Consider the following 19,591-nt stretch of genomic DNA (forward strand, 5'->3'; position numbering starts at 1 on the left):
AGACGAGCCTCCTCCAACCCCTCTTCATCTAACCCTATGAGCAAACCCGAATATTCCTTTCTCCTCCATGTGTTTATCTCACTTCACCGTAAATGCATCCATGATATTCGCCTTAACTACTCCTTGTGGGAGCGAGCTGCACATTCTAACGACTCTCTGGATAAATATGTTTCTCTTGAATGCCAGATTGGATTTATTGATGACTATTATATTCATGGCCCGAAGTTCTGACGTCCCCACTCCCAAAAGTACAAACACCTTATCTACATCTGACCTATCAAACCCTTGCATAATCTTAAAGTCCTGTATCAGGTCACCCTCAGCCTTCTCTTTTCTCGACAAAAGAGCCCCAGACTGTTCAAAGTTTCAATCTGGGGAAGTGTGAGGCCATCCACTTTGGCCCTAAGCAAGATAAATCAGAGTATTTTCGAAATGGTGAGAAGCCAGGAACTGTGGGTGAGCAGAGATACTTCGGGAAATCATGACGAGTTGGCAGACAGGTGCAAAAAATAATTAAAATGGCTAATGGAATGTCGGCCTTTATCTCAAGGGAACTGGAATTCAAAAGGGTGGAATTTATGTGACAATTCTATAAACTCTGCGAAGGCCACATTTAGAGTACGGCATTCAGTCCTGGGCACCAGACCTCAGGAAGGATATATTGGCCTTGCAGGAGGTGCAGCGCAGAAAGACCAGAATGATACCGGGGCTAAAATGGTTACATTATGAGGGCAAGTTGCGTGGACAAGGTTTGTATTTCCTCGTGTATAGAGGATTAAGTGGTGATGTAATTCAGGTGTTGAAGGTGATTCAATGATCCAATGGTGGGTGTGTGAGTTGGTGCTGAATCGGTCCCCTTCAGTGAAGAGGGGGTCAGCGGGCGCCTGACAGACACGGCTCGGAACGGGACTCGCTTCTCTCCGGCGGCAGCGGCTGGTTTGGAGAGATCTCTCTGTCTGCTGCTGTTACTCCGCCTCCCGCACTCTGGGAGAACCGCGGAGGTCGGTCCTCATTTTTCTCTTATGGATCCGGCTCCATCCGTTTACTGTTGACGGGAGTGCGTCTGATACCAAGTCAGTCAGAAGCGGGTGCAAATCACAACATAGGCACAGGCCCAAGGACTGGGGACTGGTTTGATATTGGGTCCTTTTTAAGGGACCGGCTGTAGAATGTTTGTATAATAATAATGATCAGAATTAACTTTGATACAATTAAGTTTTTTTCAGTTATTTCCCATTTCCACCCTCACCAGTTTTATACAGTAACAGGTAACAATGTTTGAGGGATGTGATGTCCAGTGTTGGTGGAATCAGTGTAATTTAACTTGATACATTGAAGAATCTCTTGTCTATCCCAGGCTCTTACCTTCGGTTTAGACCCTCACCGAGTTTTAAATTGGCCACTCACTGATATAAATAAACCAGTAACAATCCCGAAACCTCAGCGGGGATATTTGTTCCGATACTTAATGACGGTCCCAATTTCCACTGAAATTCTCAATCTGCAAATCCCAGAGGCTGTTTCGGGTTTGACAAACTGTGAAACAGATTGTTTTAAAAGCCGGAAAGAGGGAAAAACTGGTGGTTGATATGAAGTGTTATACATTATCTCTTTCTGTTTCAGATTTACAATTTCTCTTTGTGTGTTACTGTCAGGAGAGGCTATAACGGAGCCCAGTGACTGGGTAACGAGCTGCACTGAGTCATTGGCCTGTGTTACAGACCGGCTCGTTGGACCTGCTCATTTCATGAACTCGCTGGTGTCTCAGCACGTGTGATGACTGAGTGAATCCCTTCCCACACACGGAGCAGGTGAAAAGTCTCTCCCCTGTGTGAGTGCGTCGATGTCTCAGCAGTTCGTTTGTGATTTTAAATCTCTTCCCACAGTCAGAACATTTAAAGGTCTCTCAGTGTGAACTTGCTGGTGTTTCAGCAGGGTGGATGACCGAGTGAATCTCTTCTTACACACGGAGCAGGAGAACGGCCTCTCCCCAGTGTGGGTGCATTGGTGTGTCAGCAGATTACATTTGCTTTTATACCTCTTCCCACAGTCAGAACATTTAAAAGGTCTCTCATCGGAGTGAACTTGCTGGTGTGTCAGGAGGTGTGATGACCGAGTGAATCTCTTCCCACACACGGAGCAGGTGAATGGCCTCTCCCCCGTGTGGGTGCGTTGGTGGCTGAGCAGTTCAATTTTGCTTTTAAACCTCTTCTCACAGTCAGAACATTTAAAAGGTCTCACATCAGTGTGAACTCGCTGGTGTGTCAGGAGGTGAGATGACCGAGTGAATCCTTTCCCACACACAGAGCAGATGAACGGCCTATTCCCAGTGTGAGTGCGTTGGTGTTTCAGCAGTTCAATTTTGCTTTTAAACCTCTTCTCACAGTCAGAACATTTAAAAGGTCTCTCATCAGTGTGAACTCGCTGGTGTGTCAGAAGCTCAGATGACCGAGTGAATCCCTTCCCACACACGGAGCAGGTGAACGGGCTCTCCCCAGTGTGAACTCGCTGGTGTGTCAACAGGGTGGATGACTGAGTGAATCCCTTCCCACACACGGAGCAGGTGAACGGCCTCTCCCCAGTGTGGGTACATTGGTGTGTCAGCAGATTCCTTTTGCATTTAAACCTTTTCTCACAGTCAGAACATTTAAAAGGTCTCTCCCCAGTGTGAACTCGCTGGTGTGTCAACAGGGTGGATGACCGAGTGAATCCCTTCCCACACACAGAGCAGGTGAACGGCCTCTCTCCAGTGTGAGTGCGTTGGTGTGACAGCAGATTACTGTTGCTTTTAAACCTCTTCTCACAGTCAGAACATTTAAAAGGTCTCTCATCAGAGTGAGCTCGCAGGTGTGTCAGGAGGTGGGATGACCGAGTGAATCCCTTCCGACACACGGAGCAGGTGAACGGCCTCTCCCCAGTGTGACTGCGTCGATGAGTTTCCAGCTCTGAAGGGGAATTGAATCCCTTCCCACAGTCCCCACATTTCCACGGTTTCTCCATGGTCCAGGTGTCCTTGTGTTTCTCCAGGTTGGACGATCAGTTGAAGCCTCGTCCACACACAGAACACGTGTACGGTTTCTCCCCGCTGTGAATGGTGCGATATTTTTTCTGGCTGTGTAATTGGGGAAAGCTCTTTCCACAGTCAGTGCACTGGAACACTCTCACTCGGGTGTGTGTGTCTCGGTGCTTTTCCACTCACACTGATGTTTGAAATCTTCTCCCACAGATAGAACAGACAAACATTTCTCCTTCCACATTCAAAGGTCGATGATATTCAGGTCCTGATGAATCGAGTGACTCTGTCAGATCTTGACGTGATCTTTGGTTTGAGTTTCCCTCTGCAAATCCACCCCTGTAAATGGAGTTTATAAAAGTTATCACTGTAATTACAAGATAGAAATTCAGATCAGATAACTCTACTTTCTATGGAACATTATTTCCTCTCTCATTACTCAAACCTGAAAATCCCCGTCCCACACACTCTCCCTCCTCCCTGTGCTGAAATCCAAACCCATTGCATCATCTTTCAGTAGCCCTGAACCATAAGTCGCTCCCCAACCGATCACCATTTCCCCTTCATTTACAGACGCTCCCTGACCGATCTCCATTTCTACTTAATTTACAGACGCTCCCTGGCCGATCACCATTTCTCCTTCATTTACAGACGCTCCCTGACCGATCACCATTTCTCCTTCATTTACAGACGCTCCCTGACCGATCCCCATTTCCCCTTCATTTCCCGGCGGGGAGTGAGGGGGGGATAATGTTCACTGTTTTATATTCGGGTCTGGGGCCGCACTCGGGGTTTGTAAAGCCTGAGCCTGGGCCTGAGCCCGGACCCGGGCCCCGGGGTTTATTGAGCCTCTTGCTCCGATCCTCTGACCTGCACCGAACGCGCTCCTCCCGCAGCCTCGACTGGCCGCGCATGCTCAGGACACACTGACCGATAATGAGTCACTACTGCGCCTGCGCACTGGGCTCCACTGATTCAGATTGGGCACAATCTGTACCGCGCTGCATGCTGGGTGATGCAGCCGCCATTGATGATCTTAATATCAGGCCGAAAAACAAAGACATTGGAAGCAGGGAGAGCGCGTTTGGACCAAAGAAAATAAAATAAACTGAAACCCCAGCTCTTCGTGCCATTTAAACCGGCACAAACACACAGCGCAGACGCTCCCCCATTTTGATGAAATCCAGAAAATATTTTTTACGGTAACTTTTATTAATTTCGTTTTATTAAATGTTGCAACTGACGGGTTCAATTAATGTTTATTTTCGAACTGCACCTCAGGATGTCAGTTTCACCTCTAATCCCGTCCTGATGACTAAGGACAGTTCCGGACCAATAGGAGGAGCGGAAATTGACTGGAGGGGTGGGCGGGTGAGGGGTGAGTTGGTCCTCCAACGAATCGGAGTGTGTGAGTGCGGCACAGAATGGGCGGGTCTAAGCCCAGATGTCCCTCATTGTCTGAAACATAATTTTTAAAACGTAATTTATCTTTAACTCCAGGAGACAACTCGACCTTTCTGTTGCGTCTTGAAACAGATCAAACCAGATGAGGTGGAGCAAACATTTCAACATTTGTCAGAAAAACACATCAATTAAGAACAGCCAACATGGCTCATTTGAGATAACTCAAGTCCACTGATAAAGGAAATGTAGTGGATGTTGTGTACATTGATTGTGAAAGGGTTTTTGGTAAGATGCAGGACAGGAGGCTTGTTGATAAAATTAATACTTACCATATTAAAAGGAATGAGGCATTGTGTACAGGAAGTTGTTGAAAGGGCAGAAAACAGAAAGCAGTGGTTAATAGATTTTCTTCAGACTGAGGGGATGTAAACATTGGTGTGCCCCAGGGTCAGTGTTGGGACCATTGCTAATCTCAATGTAGAGAATGATATGAGCTTGGGTTTGTGGGACACAAGGTGAAAATTTCGAGATGACTCCAAAATTGGCAGCGTGGGGAACTGTGAAGAGGAGTCAGAGACTTCACTGTGACGTCCACGGGTTAGTAAATGGGCCAGGTGAAATTTAATGCAGAGAAATGTGACGTGATGCATTTTGAGAGGAAGAAAAATGAGATGAAATGTAAACTAAATGGTCAAAGTTTAAAAGTAGAGCAGCAGAGAGACTTAGGGATGGAAGGTTCTAAATAATGCATTGTCTTATTAATTAACAAGTCTGAGAGTCAGCAACTTTAATACCTCATTAAGAAATATATGAGCAAATTCTCTTTCCTCTCCCATACCAGACTAAACATGCAAATCCCCCGTGTAGACGAGATCAGCCCTCTGGATGGAACCACGGACTCCCTGAGCTTGATCTCCGGTGTCTCCAGTCCCAACTGTCCCTTACTTCAATATCCCCTCACTTTTATCCCCTATTGTGATCCATCTCTGTTACTGAAGCTGGAACTTCCCTAATCTGTGGTTTACAAGGACACATTGCTTGGTTCCCAGCAGTTACTTTTCTTCAGTAGTGTTCTCATGATCCCTGAACTACCCTGCTTAGTGTTAATTAGAATCATAGAATCATAGAAAATTTACAGCACAGAAGGAGGCCACTCAGTACATTGTGTCCGCGCCAGCCGAAAATGAGCCATCCAGCCTAATCCCACTTTCCAGCACTTGGTCCATAGCCTTGTCGGTCACGGCTCTTCAGGTGTATATCCGGGTACCTTTTAAATGAGTTGAGGGTTTCTGCCTCTACCACCCTTTCAGGCAGTGAGTTCCAGACACCTACCAGCCTCTGGGTGAAAAATGTTTTCTCAGCTCCTCAATAATCCTTCCACCAATCACTTTAAATCTATGCCCTGCCCCTTGTTTATTGACCTCTCTGCGAAGGGAAATCGGTCCTTCCTATCCAGCCTATCTCGGCCACACATAAATTTGTACACCTCAATTAAATCAATCCTCAGCCTCCTCAGTTTCAAAGAGAACAATCCCAGCCTATCCAATCTTTCCTCATAGCTAAAATTATCCAGTCCTGGCAACATCCTCGTAAATCTCCCCTGTACCCTCTCGAATGCAATTACACCCTTCCTGTAATGTGGTGACCAGAACTGTACACAGTACTCAAGTTGTGGGCCTAACCATTGTTTTATACAGTTCCAGCATAACCTCCCTGCTCTTATATTCTATGCCGTGTCTAATAAAGGAAAGAATTCCATTTGCCTTGTTAACCACCTTATCTACCTGTCCTGCTACCTTCAGGGATCTGTGGACATGCATTCCAAGGGACCGAGTACTGAGCTCTGCGGAACCCCACTGGAAACAGCCTTCCAGTCAAAAAAACACCCCTTGATCATTACCCCTTTCTTCCGGCCACTGAGCCAATTTTGGATCCAACCTGCGCCTGGTTATCAGTATCTCAGTTTGGAGATTCAAACACGCACAGCCCACCAAACAAACTAGTTATTTTTTTCGCTATTCCCAATACTCTGGAATGCAGGCAGCTGGAGGCCGATCTTAAAATATCTCCTGCCCCCCTCCCGGGGAGGAACGGTCAGTCCTGTTCCAGCATCACGCTGGGCGAGTTTGGGAAACACACGGACATGGAGCAGTTGGGACTGGGATTATCAGAGGGTCACATCAGATGGACGAGTGGCGTCTTGTCGATATTGTGAGTGATGTTGGGACTGAAAACTTGTCCGTCAAAGCGGAGAGCGATTTGACGAGCGCGGCTCTGGTGACTCTCTCTCTCTCTCTCTCACCCTCCGCAAAGTGCTTAAGCCCGGCCTTCGGGAATCTCGTTTCTTATTCCTGAATTTTGCCTCGGGCCAGTGCAGGGAAAGTTTTTATTAATGATCCAGCTTTCAGACTGATCGTGGTGTGAAAAGATGGGAAATACAGAATGTGAACTTGCACTGGATTACAACGAGAAGTGTTTCATTTTGGACTCTGTATAAATTCAGTATCTTTTTTTGAAAATACACATTATTAAAATGAGTTTCTTTGTGTCTCACATTCCCCTTAAAGTTCTTTCATCCCCAGGGTCCTCACTCACCTCCTGTTAGTTCACAGTTGACTTCTGCTCAATTAGCCGGTGGTGGGAATTAAGAAATGATTTCAATTTGAATTAACTGTTAATTCAAAAAGCAGCCACTTTAATTTAAGAGCAGCGGAGGCTGTAAAGGTTCGACAGGAATAAACCAGGCCTGGACTCGCAGGGAACAGAGATTGTGCCTTAAAACAATAAACCGTTTTGTTTTTCCAAAATAATTTCTCAGAGACGGCGTTTCTTGTCGAAAGGGAAGAAAATTTGATCCGTTTGCCTTTCTCTCCCGATCTTTCCTGGGCTGTGAGGTCGAACAGCTTCTATCAGGTCACTGGTGCCAGGCCTGGGCACCAGTTAGACCTGCGTTGCCCACGCTGAGGAGGAGGCACTGTGCTTTCCCTGGCGGTTTTAAGGCGTCCAAAATCAGAATACCAGGTTACTAGCACAGGGGAGAGAGATGTCACCGGTGCACACAATGCCTGGACTTTCCGGCAACAGGGTGAGGGCGGGAATTCTGCCCATCGCCCCCTGACCTCACCCTGGTCATTACCCAGTTTCCTGTGTCAGCGGCCATTAGTCACGGTGGGCCCCGGCCCCTGATGGAAATTCCACCGGCGAGCAGCAGCCCAGCGGCCCCCGGGGAAATTTGTAATAACTTTCAAAAGGGAAAGGATAAATATTTGAAGGGGAGAAATCTGCAGGACCGCGGGGAAAGAGCAGGGGGGAGTGGGACTAATTGGAGAGCTGTTTCAAGGAGCCAGCACAGGCACGATGGGCTGAACGGCCTCCTCCTGTGCTGTAAGATCCGATGAGGTTCAAGGTGCAGCGGGGTCAGGGTGGAGCGGCTGTCACCAGCTCTGCCTGATGACCATCAGGTGAAGTCCAACACAGTGAAGGAAATGCAGCCCCCAGTGCACTCTCCCTCCCTGCAGCATTCCTCCAGGAATCCACTCGACACTGTGCAGCATCACACCGGCAAATGAGTTGGAGAGGAACTTCGACACACGTTAGATTTTTCCCAAAGAAGTTCGGACGTTTGTCTCTCTCTCTCTCCTGGGGAGCAACGGGGCCGGGTGGAATTAATCCCAGTACCTTCCGAAAACAATCAATCAATCATCGAAAGCTCAGGGCAGCGAACACTATTGGTCCCACCTCCTGATCCAGGGCATGTCTGAGGATACTGATTGTTTCCAGGACTCCCTCAGACTGGTCTGAAACACCGACCGGGGGCCAATTACTGACTGCAATGCTACGAATTAAAACACAACCTACAGTTTAAACATTCAAAGCACCCCATTTAATATAAAGAGACATTATTGTAAATTAACCCCACCCACTGAACACTCTCCAGGCACAGACACACACACACGGGCCAGCGTTTTACACACACACACACACACATCGTCGTTACTCAATGAGCTTCTTGGCTTTGAAGAAGCGTCGCAGGTAGAAGACCTGCCAGGTGGCCAGGCCGACGAGGCAGCACATGGAGAAGATGCTGAAATACAGGACACGAGCACTGGTGGACTCTGCACGGAGGGAGAGAGAGAGAGAGAGAGAGAGGGGCTCATCAAACATGTTGGAGGAGTGGATTCAATCTGCACTAAGATCACTTCACTGAAGGCAGCCCTCCCTCTTCCTTTCACCTTGCTGCCCCGAGCACCGTTTCCCTGCTCCTGGGTCACTGCTGCTCCGAGTCTGGCCTTTGGTCGATGCCTGGGGTCACTCCCTCCCCCGAACCCCCATCCTGGATCCTCTCTCGCTAAACAGCTCAGGTGAGAGCAGGGACATGGCAGGCCTTTCATGGGAGCGTCACTCTGTCCACAACTGACACCCTGTCCCTTCCTAACAGGTCAATCCAATCACCTAGAATCTTACAGCACAGGAGGCCTCTCGGCCCATCGTGCCTGTGCTGGCTCTTTGAAAGAGCTGTCCAATTAGTCCCACTCCCCTGCCCTTTCCCCATAGCCCTGCAAATGTTTCCTTTCAGTGTTTATCCAATTCCCTTTTGAAAGTTATTATTAAATCTGCTTCCACCGCCCTTTCAGGCAGCACATTCCAGATCATAACTCGCTGCGTAAAATAAAACCCTCATCGCCATCTGGTTCTTCTGCCAATTACCTTAAATCTGTGTCCTCTGGTTACCGACCCTTCTGCCACTGGAAATAGTTTATCTTTATTTAATCTATTAAAACCCTTCATAATTTTGAACACCTCTATTAAATCTCCCCGTAACCTTCTCTGCTCTAAAGAGAACAATCCCAGTTTCTCTACATAACTGAAGTCCCTCATCCCTGGTACCATTCTAGTAAATCTCCTCTGCACCCTCTCCAAGGCCTTGACATCCTTCCTAAAGTGTGGTGCCCAGAATTGGACACAATACTCCAGCTGAGGCCTAACCAGTGTTTTATAAAGGTTCAGTATAACTTCCTTGCTTTCGTACTCGATGCCTCTATTAATAAAGCCCAGGATCCTGTATGCTTTTTTTTTTAACAGCCTTCTCAATTTGTCACCTTCAAGGATTTGTGTCTGTGCACTCCCCAGGTCTCTCTGTTCCTGCATTCCCTTTAAAATTGTACCATTTAGTTTATATTGCCTCTCCTCATTCTTCCTACCAAAATGTATCACTTCCCACTTCTCTGCGTTAAATTTCATCTGCCATGTGTCTGCCCATTCCACCAGTCTGTGTCCTCCTGAAGTCTGTTACTATCCTCCACATTGTTTACTACATTTCCAAGTTTCGTATCATCTGCAAAGTTTGAAATACCCTGAATACCCAAGTGCAAGTCATTAATATATATCAAAAAGAGCAGTGGTCCTAATACTGACCCCTGGGGAACACCACTGTATATTTCCCTCCAGTCTGAAAAACAACCGTTCACCACGACTCTCTGTCCTTTAGCCAATTTTGTAACCATGCAGCCACTGTCCCTTTAATCCCAGGGGCTTCAAATGATCCCTTCTGTCTCTGGACCCCGTTTATACCGTCCTTCCCCAAAAACTTATTCCACAACTCTGCCCTCTGGTGTAGAAAGGTCCCAGCCCTCTGACTCCAACTCCCTGGTTTAGATGAGTGGAGGCCTCCAGCCCATGGAGCACCCCATCTAACGGCCCATGAAAGGACTCTGTGTTTTCCCTCCGCTACCCGACTGAGAGCCTCCCCTCCGGGTGTTCCATCCTGCCCACACTCGCCCCAGTTTGTACACACGTTCCCTTATCCTGCAGTCAAACTTGGAATGAAAATATGCAGAATCTTATCTGCCTCGACAAGGCCCCCTTGTCAGAAGGTCATGGGTTCGAGCCCCACTCCAGAGACTCGAGCACCTAATCCAGGCCGACACTCCCAGTGCAGTACTGAGGGAGTGCCGCACTGTCGGAGGTGCCGTCTTTCTGATGAGACGTTAAACTGAGTCCCTGCCTGCCCCTCTCAGGTGGACGTAAAAGATCCCACGGCCACTAATGGGAGAAGAGCAGAATTCTCCCCTGGGTGTTCTGGCCAATATTTATCCCTCAACCAACACCACTAAAACACAGATTATCTGGTCATTTTCACAACGCTGTTTGTGGGATCTTGCTGTGCGGAAATTGGCTGCCTGTTCCCTAAATTGCAACAGTGACTACACTTCAAAATAGTACATTATTGGCTATAAAGTCCTTTGGGACATCCCGAGGTCGTGGAAGGGGCGAAATAAATGTACGTTTTTTTAAAAACGAAGTCCCTTTGACACTGGGGATCAGTCCTGCAGTCCTTTTAACCCCTGGCCCCCTGGTACCCAAGCCCTAGACCACCCCTCTTTACTCCGAGGGCTAGTGGAGGGCAGTTGGGGCAAGGGATGCTTTGCCACAAAGTGCCTGAAGCAGAGCCCACTGCATCTTTCACAGGACGACTGGATAACCGTATGAAGCTGAGGCTCGTGCTGTGGGGGAGAGAAGGGGAGAGGGGCTTATGTCCCGGGAGGTGGAGGGAGCTAAAACCCACAAACTTCTGACTCGGAGGGGTGAGTGACGCTGACCGAGGAACGAGACAGGGTCCCCGAGACCGAGAGCAGTAAGTGGAGAAGGGGCGGGTGTTGCAGACTGAAGCCTGTGCTGGGTGCTCCTACCATTGGTGTCCCTCATCTCTTCCTCTCGCTGCTTCATGTCGGCAAAGTCATTGACGATCGACTCTGACAGATCCTCCAATCGTCGCAGCTCCACCTCAAGTGGCTTCTCCGCCTTGGCGATCTGGGCAGGGAGAGAGAGAGAGAGAGAGAGCCGGTCTGTAAGATCAGACAAAGATGTAGTAAATCCATTGTTGACTTGAGAGACCCACACTACAGAAAGGATATTGAAGCACTGGAGGCGAGGGGAGGGGTTGTAGAGAGGGACTAGGTTCTTAACACTCCCAATCTTGTTTCTTGATATCACGTGGAGTGAAACAAATTGGCTGAAGACTGGCTTCTGTGATGGTGGGGATATCGGGAGGAGGCCGAGACGGATTATCCACTTGGCACTTCTGGCTGAAGATGGTTGCAAACGCTTCAGCCTTGTCTTTTGCACTCACGCTGGACTCCGCCATCATTGAGGATGGGGATGTTTACAGAGCCTCCTCCTTCCGTTAGTTGTTTAATTGTCCACCACCATTCACGACTGGATGTGGCAGGACTGCAGAGCTTTGATCTGATCCGTTGGTTGTGGAATCGCTTAGCTCTGTCTATAGCATGTTGCTTCTGCTGTTTACCATGCATGTAGTCCTGTGATGTAGCTTCACCAGGTTGGCACCTCATTTTTAGATACGTCTGGTGCTGCTTCTGGCATGCTCTTCTACACTCGTCCTTGAACCAGGGTTGATCCCCTGGCTTGTTGGTAATGGTGGAGTGAGGAAAATGTCGGTCCATGAGGTTACAGATTGTGCTGGAATACAATTCTGCTGCTGCTGATGGCCCACAGCGCCTCATGGATGCCCAGTTTTGAGCTGCTCGATCTGTTCTGAATCTATCCCATTTAGCATGGTGGTAGTGCCACACAACACGTTGGATGGTGTCCTCAGTGCGAAGACGGGACTTCGTCTCCACGAGGCCTGTGCGGTGATCACTCCTACCAATACAGTCCTTTTATACTTGTTTTAACCGTCTGATTCACTTGTTTTATTCCTTATGCTATCTGCACTTGTGGAGAGAACTCTTATTTGGGCAACAGACCGACTAGACCATATCTAGAATATACTGTGTGCAGTTTTGGTCTCCTTATTTAAGGAAGGACATACTTGCTTTGGAGGCGGTTCAGAGAAGGTTCACTCGACTGATTCCTGGGATGAGGGGGTTATCTTATGAGGAAAGGTTGGACAAGTTGGGCCTGTACAGGCTGGAGTTTAGAAGAATGAGAGGTGATCTTGAGGAGACTAGAAGGGGTAGATGCTGAGAGGATGTTTCCCCTTGTGGGAGAGACTAGAACTCGGGGACCACAGTTTAAAAATAAATGGTCTCCCATTTAAGACGGAGATGAGGAGAAACTTTTTCTCTCAGAGGGTCGTGAGTCTGTGGAACTCCCTTCCCCAGAGAGCGGTGGAGGCAGGGTCAGTGAATATTTTTAAGGCTGAGTTAGATAGATTCCTGATTAACAGGGGAGTCAAAGGTTATAGTTGGTGGATGGGAAAGTCGGGTTGAGGTCACAATCGGATCAGCCTTGATCTTATCAAATGGCAGAGGGGCCGAATGGCCTACTCCTGCTCTTAATTCGTTGGTTCTGATGCTGTTTTTCTCACTTCTTAAAAATATCACACTTGTTTTTCATCACTGCTGTATTATTTTTTAATCAGTTATTTTATTATTTCCTCTATTTTTTGATGAACCTGAAGTATTTATATTACCTGTGACACTATTTGTGACCTGGACTTTGTTCTCATCCCTTTTTCTTATCAGTGAGCTATTTTCCCTTTTATTATTATTTCTGCCCGAGCCCTCCCCGTACCCCAGGATCCCCCCCCTCGGACTCACTCACCCGGGGGCAGGCGGCTCTCGAAGCAGATCTCGAACATGTCGTAGTCGTCAGTGGTGAAGACGAATTTGCCCTTAGTCGCCTCCTCCTTAGAGTACAGGATGTGGCCGGAGGAGTCCGTCACCTGGGGGAGGGGAAACAGAGAGGTTACACCCTGGCTCCAGCCCGGAACTGTCCCCCACAGCTCCCTCCCCACACCACCCTCCCAATGGTGGAAAGGTACAAAAAGATCATTAAAAAGGATAATGGAACGTTGGCCTTTATCTCGAGGGCTGGAATACAAAGAGGTGGAAGTTATATTACAGCTGGACAGAGCTCTGGTCAGACCCCATCTGGAGACACTGCGTCCAGTTCTGGGCACCGTCCCCTCAGGAAGGATATATCGGCCTTGGAGGGGGTGCAGCGCAGATTCACCAGAATGATACCGGGGATAAAAGGGTTAAATTACGAGGACAGGTTGCAGAGACGAGGCTTGTATTCCCTCGAGTGTAGAAGATTAAGGGGTGATCGAATCGAGGGGTTTAAGATGATTAAAGGATTTGATGGGGTCGATAGAGAGAAACTATTTCCTCTGGTGGGGGGAGTCCAGAACAAGGGGGAATAATCTTAAAATTAGAGCCCGGCCGTTCAGGGGTGATGTCAGGAAGCATTTCTTCACACAAAGGGGAGTGGGAATCTGGAACTCTCTCCCCCGGAAAAGGGGGAGGCCGGGGGTCAATTGAAAATTTCAAAACTGAGATTGATGGATTTTTGTTGGGTGAGGGGATTAAAGGGAATGGAACCAAGGGGGGAAATGGAGTGAAATACAAATCAGACATGGTCGGACTGAATGGGGAACAAGCTCCCCCCCCTCCCCTCCCACCTCCCTCCTCCCCCCTCTCGCTCCCTCCTCCCCCCTCTCTCTCCCCCTCCTCCCCCCTCTCTCTCCCCCTCCCCCCTCTCTCTCCCTCTCCCCCCCCTCTCCCACCGCCCCTCCCCCCCCGCCCCTCCCCCTCCCCCTGCCCCTCCCTCCGCCCCCCCACCCTCTCCCACCGCCCCTCCCCCTCCCTCCCTCCCCCTCCCACCGCCCCTCCCCCTCCCTCCCCCTCCCACCGCCCCTCCCCCTCCCTCCCTCCCCCTCCCCTCCCCCTCCCTCCCCCACCGCCCCTCCCCCTCCCTCCCTCCCCCACCGCCCCTCCCCCTCCCTCCCTCACCGCCCCTCCCCCTCCCTCCCTCCCTCCCCCACCGCCCCTCCCCCTCCCTCCCTCCCCCTCCCTCACCGCCCCTCCCCCTCCCTCCCTCCCCCTCCCTCCCTCCCCCTCCCTCACCGCCCCTCTCCCTCCCCCACCGCCCCTCCCCCTCCCTCCCCCACCGCCCCTCCCCCTCCCTCCCCCACCGCCCTTCCCTCTCTCCCCTCCCTCCCTCTCTCTCTCTCTCCCTCCCTCCCTCTCTCTCCCCCCCTCCCCCTCCCCCCCCCTCTCTCTCTCCCCCCCCCTCCCTCCCCCACCCTCCCTCCCCCTCCCTCACCGCCCCTCCCCCTCCCTCCCCCTCCCTCCCTCCCTCACCGCCCCTCCCCCTCCCTCCCTCCCTCCCTCCCCCACCGCCCCTCCCCCTCACCTGACAAAGGAGAAAGCCTCCGAGAGCTTGTGATTTTCAAATAAAACTGTTGGACTATAACCTGGTGTTGTAAGATTCCTTACATAATATCTCAAAGGCTGAAGTGGAGAGCTCCCCGGGGGTAGGGGATGGCCGTGTGTCTCGTCCCAAACCCTCCCCAGGGGCGGGGACAATCTCTCAGTCTGCCGGGGTCCTCCAGCCTGACCTGGGTGTATTTCTCTCTCTGTCTCTCTCCCAACTTTTCTCTTTGGATTCTCTGGTTTGTAACTGGGATTTGTATCTCAGTGTTGGTGCTGAGGGATTGTCGGTGTAACTGGGAGAGGGAGTGGGAGGGAGGGGGGAGAGGGAGTGGGAGGGAGGGAGCTCTGGGCTCTTGCTGTGCCTTTTTAATCCGTTGCTTTTGTATTTTAATCAATTCCCTCCCTCTCTCTCCCCTCAGGAAACTTTTCGATGAAATGCTGCAAGGAGATGATCCAGAAAGAGACATTTTGTGAGAAGGAGGAGGATGAGGGGGAATCCTGGGCCAAGAATCGTTCTCACCGCTGGGGACTGACTGACTGAGACCTTCACCGCAGCCTGGACCCGATGGGGGCCACGTGAGTCATGTCTGGGTTACTCTGGGGTCACGGGGACATTCTGGGGACACTGGGGGATCACTGGGACATTCTGGGGACATTGGGGGATCACTGGGACATTCTGGGGACACTGGAGGATCACTGGGACATTCTGGGGACACTGGAGGATCACTGGGACACTGGGGGATCACTGGGACATTCTGGGGACACTGGGGGATCACTGGGACATTCTGGGGACACTGGGGGATCACTGGGACATTCTGGGGACACTGGAGGATCACTGGGACATTCTGGGGACACTGGAGGATCACTGGGACACTGGGGGATCACTGGGACATTCTGGGGACACTGGGGGATCACTGGGACATTCTGGGGACACTGGGGGATCACTGGGACATTCTGGGGACACTGGAGGATCACTGGGACATTCTGGGGACACTGGGGATCACTGGGACATTCTGGAGACACTGGAGGATCACTGGGACATCCTGGGGACATTGGGGGATCACTGGGACATTCTGGAGACACTGGAGGATCACTGGGACATTCTGGGGACATTGGGGGATCACTGGGACATTCTGGAGACACTGGGGGATCACTGGGACATTCTGGGGACACTGGGGGATCACTGGGACATTCTGGGGACACTGGGGGATCACTGGGACATTCTGGGGACACTGGAGTATCACTGGGACATTCTGGGGACATTTGGGGATCACTGGGACATTCTGGAGACACTGGAGGATCACTGGGACATTCTTGGGACACTGGGGGATCACTGGGACATTCTGGGGACACTGGGGGATCACTGGGACATTCTGGGGACACTGGAGGATCACTGGGACATTCTGGGGACACTGGGGGATCACTGGGACATTCTGGGGACACTGGGGGATCACTGGGACATTCTGGGGACACTGGGGGATCACTGGGACATTCTGGGGACACTGGAGGATCACTGGGACATTCTTGGGACACTGGGGGATCACTGGGACATTGTGGGGACACTGGGGGATCACTGGGACATTCTGGAGACACTGGGGGATCACAGGGACATTCTGGGGACACTGGGGGATCACAGGGACATTCTGGGGACACTGGACGATCACTGGGACATTGTGCAGGAGCTGACACTGAGACACACACTGACCGTCTGACAGTGCAGCGCTCCCTCAGTACCGACCGTCCAACAGAATATCACCATCTGTTCGAGCCCAAATTCCTCCCTTCGTTCATTGCAAGTGCAACTTTTCAGAAATAACACAAAGTGGATCAAACTATTATTCAGAGGCTGACAATGTGACATATCTCGGGTCTTAATTGAAATTAAAAGCTCTTTCAGGGAGCGTCCTGCAGCACGCAGAGGGCCGAAATGTAAAAACAGCCTCCAAATGTTTTCTTAGTTTGAAGTTTAAATTTTGAAAAGGTCACTGACAACTCAGAAAGAAATCGTGTTAATTCCGAAGCCATTTTGGGCCCCCATGTGAAATTGTATTGTAATGGAACCACACAGACACATGGGGAAGCTCGGGAGCAAACTGATTGGAATTTGAGATTTTAATCCCATATTCATTTGTGGTACAGCTCAGCTCAATTCAAACCCAATGTCTGTACAAGGGACACGTGTCTCCTGACTGTACAGTCTGTGTGTGTGTGTGTGTGTCTCAGTCTCACTGGTCCCATAACATAACTTTAAAGCAGTAAAATTAACCAGAACCTGCTCCAAAGACAAAACCGATCCAGATCTTGAAGGTGTGATGATTTCCTCCTTCTCTCTGCTCTGTTGGTGGGAGGCTCATTTCCAGTCCCAGGTATTTGTCTATTCCCCATGTCTGATGGGTTGGTTCCTGTGAACAGTTTGTCAGAGAGTGTTTCACTGCGTCAGGGTGTTTACAGAGAGAGAGAGAGAGAAGCAGCTCCCATCCTGGTCTGAAAGACCCAGTCAATGAGAGATTTATAAAACAATCCAGCCCAGTGCAGTTGAACCTTGTCCCCCATTAATCCAAACACACCATATTGTGAGCAAAATTCAATATTTCACAGGGCCAGTGAGTCCCAGACACGGATTGTACCCACCTCCCTAAACGAAACTCAACTCCTTACTTTAAAAAGTGTCTGTCAAAACACAGCCCGTTTAGGGACTGAACCCCTCAAATAAACGTTACACTCAACATTGCAATCTCTCAGTGAATCGTTCCCTTTTACCCACTCTGTGCTGTACATGTACAGGAGCTGACACTGAGACACACACGGGCCGTACAGTACCAGACAGGAGTGAATCGTTCCCTTTTACCCACTGTGTGCTGTACATGTACAGGAGCTGACACTGAGACACACACGGGCCGTACCGTACCTGAGTACTTTTCAATCAAGAGAAATTCAGAGAGACAAGAGAGAGAGAGGGGCAGAGAGAGAGAGAGAGAGAGAAAAGGACAGAGAGAGAGGGGGGCGAGAGGCAGAGAGAGAGAAAAAGGCAGAGCAGGGAGAGAGTCAGAGAGAGAAAGACAGAGAGGGTGAGAGGCAGAAGGAGAGAGGGGGACAGAGAGAGAGAAAAAGAGAGAGGGGCAGAGAGTGAGGGGGAGAGAGGCAGAGAGTGGATTGGTCCTGCCTGGTGATTTACCCGATTCCTGCGAGCAGCCAGGCCTCTCTGGGCTGTTTAATGGCTTCTCACCAGCAAGGGGGGGCCCCCATCTCCCACCCACCAATAAACTCTTTCAATCAGATGCTTCCCCTCACCCTCACACATTACCACTGTCGCAAGCCGCACACCCACAACCCACAGGTCACACACACTGGCAGCTATTCAACCATGACAGGCACATCACCCAAACACCCTGCAGGACCCTCACCGACACACGTCCCACTTTCTGGCAGGAGACCCCCTCACACTCTCTCTCCCCCTCGCTCTGTCTTTTTCTCTCACTCTCTGTTCCTCTATCTTTCTCTGCCTCGATCCCCGCTCTGTCATTTTCTCTCTCTCTCTCTCTCTATCTCTCTGCCTCTCTCTCTGTTATTCTCTCTCTCTCCCCCCACTCTCTCTGTCTTTTTCTGTCTCTGCCTCTCTCTCTCTCTCTCTCCCCTTCTCTCTCTGCCCTTCTCTCTCTGCCCTTCTCTCTCTGCCCTTCTCTCTCTGCCCTTCTCTCTCTGCCCTTCTCTCTCTGCCCTTCTCTCTCTGCCCTTCTCTCTCTGCCCTTCTCTCTCTGCCCTTCTCTCTCTGCCCTTCTCTCTCTGCCCTTCTCTCTCTGCCCTTCTCTCTCTGCCCTTCTCTCTCTGCCCTTCTCTCTCTGCCCTTCTCTCTCTGCCCTTCTCTCTCTGCCCTTCTCTCTCTGCCCTTCTCTCTCTGCCCTTCTCTCTCTGCCCTTCTCTCTCTGCCCTTCTCTCTCTGCCCTTCTCTCTCTGCCCTTCTCTCTCTGCCCTTCTCTCTCTGCCCTTCTCTCTCTGCCCTTCTCTCTCTGCCCTTCTCTCTCTGCCCTTCTCTCTCTGCCCTTCTCTCTCTGTCTCGCTCTCTCTGCCTCTTTACCCCTCTCTCTGTCTCGCTCTCTCTGCCTCTCTCGCCCTGTCTTTGCCTTTTTCTCTGTCTCTCTCTCGTTCTCTTTCTATCTCTCTCCCCCTCGCTCTCTTTCTCTCTCTCTCTGTTTTTCTCACTACCAATCTGTCCCCCTCGCTGTCTCTCTGCCTATCTCCCACTCTCCCGCTGTGTTTTTCGCAGTCTGTCTCTCTGTCTCCCCCCTCTGTCCCCCCTCTGCCTCTTTCTCCCTCTGCCTCTTTCTCCCTCTGCCTCTTTCTCCCTCTGCCTCTTTCTCCCTCTGCCTCTTTCTCCCTCTGCCTCTTTCTCCCTCTGCCTCTTTCTCCCTCTGCCTCTTTCTCCCTCTGCCTCTTTCTCCCTCTGCCCCTTTCTCCCTCTGCCCCTTTCTCCCTCTGCCCCTTTCTCCGCCCTTCGCTCTCTCCGCCCTTCGCTCTCTCTGCCTCTCTCGCCCTGTCTTTGCCTTTTTCTCTGTCTCTCTCTCGCTCTCTTTCTATCTCTCTCCCCCTCGCTCTCTTTCTCTCTCTCTCTCTGTTTTTCTCACTACCTATCTGTCCCCCTCGCTGTCTCTCTGCCTATCTCCCACTCTCCCGCTGTGTTTTTCGCTGTCTCCCTGTCTCTCTCTCTCTCTGTCTCTCTCTCTCTGTCTCTCTCTCTCCATCTCTCTCTGTGTGCTGTACATGTACAGGAGCTGACACTGAGACACACACGGGCCGTACAGTACCAGACAGGAGTGAATCGTTCCCTTTTACCCACTGTGTGCTGTACGTGTACAGGAGCTGACACTGAGACACACAGTAACAAACTTTATATGGTATCAGAAGTTAACCCCTTACATGCTGTTTCAAGCAATACAAAAATATAAGTTAAATTAGATGGTGGGGAGGGCAGGAATGCTGTTGACCCAATCGCTCATCT

The 19,591-nt window shown here is 50.4% G+C and overlaps 1 protein-coding gene and 2 long non-coding RNA genes across 3 annotated transcripts in view; 1 reads left to right on the forward strand and 2 right to left on the reverse strand.

Annotated features, from left to right (window-relative positions):
• LOC137313243 (zinc finger protein 268-like) overlaps nucleotides 1-18,028 on the reverse strand; it is a 73,985-nt gene extending 55,957 nt beyond the window's left edge. The window contains exon 1 of the mRNA XM_067979377.1: nucleotides 17,771-18,028. The gene's annotated coding sequence lies outside the window, so the exon portion shown is untranslated. The remainder of the gene's footprint in view (nucleotides 1-17,770) is intronic.
• LOC137313245 (uncharacterized) overlaps nucleotides 1-19,591 on the forward strand; it is a 64,854-nt gene that overhangs the window by 38,531 nt on the left and 6,732 nt on the right. Inside the window, exon 2 of the long non-coding RNA XR_010961017.1 lies at nucleotides 15,015-15,171. This is a non-coding gene — a long non-coding RNA (uncharacterized lncRNA). The remainder of the gene's footprint in view (nucleotides 1-15,014; nucleotides 15,172-19,591) is intronic.
• On the reverse strand, nucleotides 8,278-13,082 carry LOC137313248 (uncharacterized). The gene is made up of 3 exons (XR_010961018.1): nucleotides 12,983-13,082; nucleotides 11,107-11,227; nucleotides 8,278-8,532 (listed from the first exon to the last, which is right to left on the reverse strand). It is a non-coding gene; the product is annotated as an uncharacterized lncRNA (long non-coding RNA).

Source organism: Heptranchias perlo, unplaced genomic scaffold (genome assembly GCF_035084215.1).
Source record: "Heptranchias perlo isolate sHepPer1 unplaced genomic scaffold, sHepPer1.hap1 HAP1_SCAFFOLD_445, whole genome shotgun sequence".
In the NCBI taxonomy this organism is placed as follows: domain Eukaryota; kingdom Metazoa; phylum Chordata; class Chondrichthyes; order Hexanchiformes; family Hexanchidae; genus Heptranchias; species Heptranchias perlo.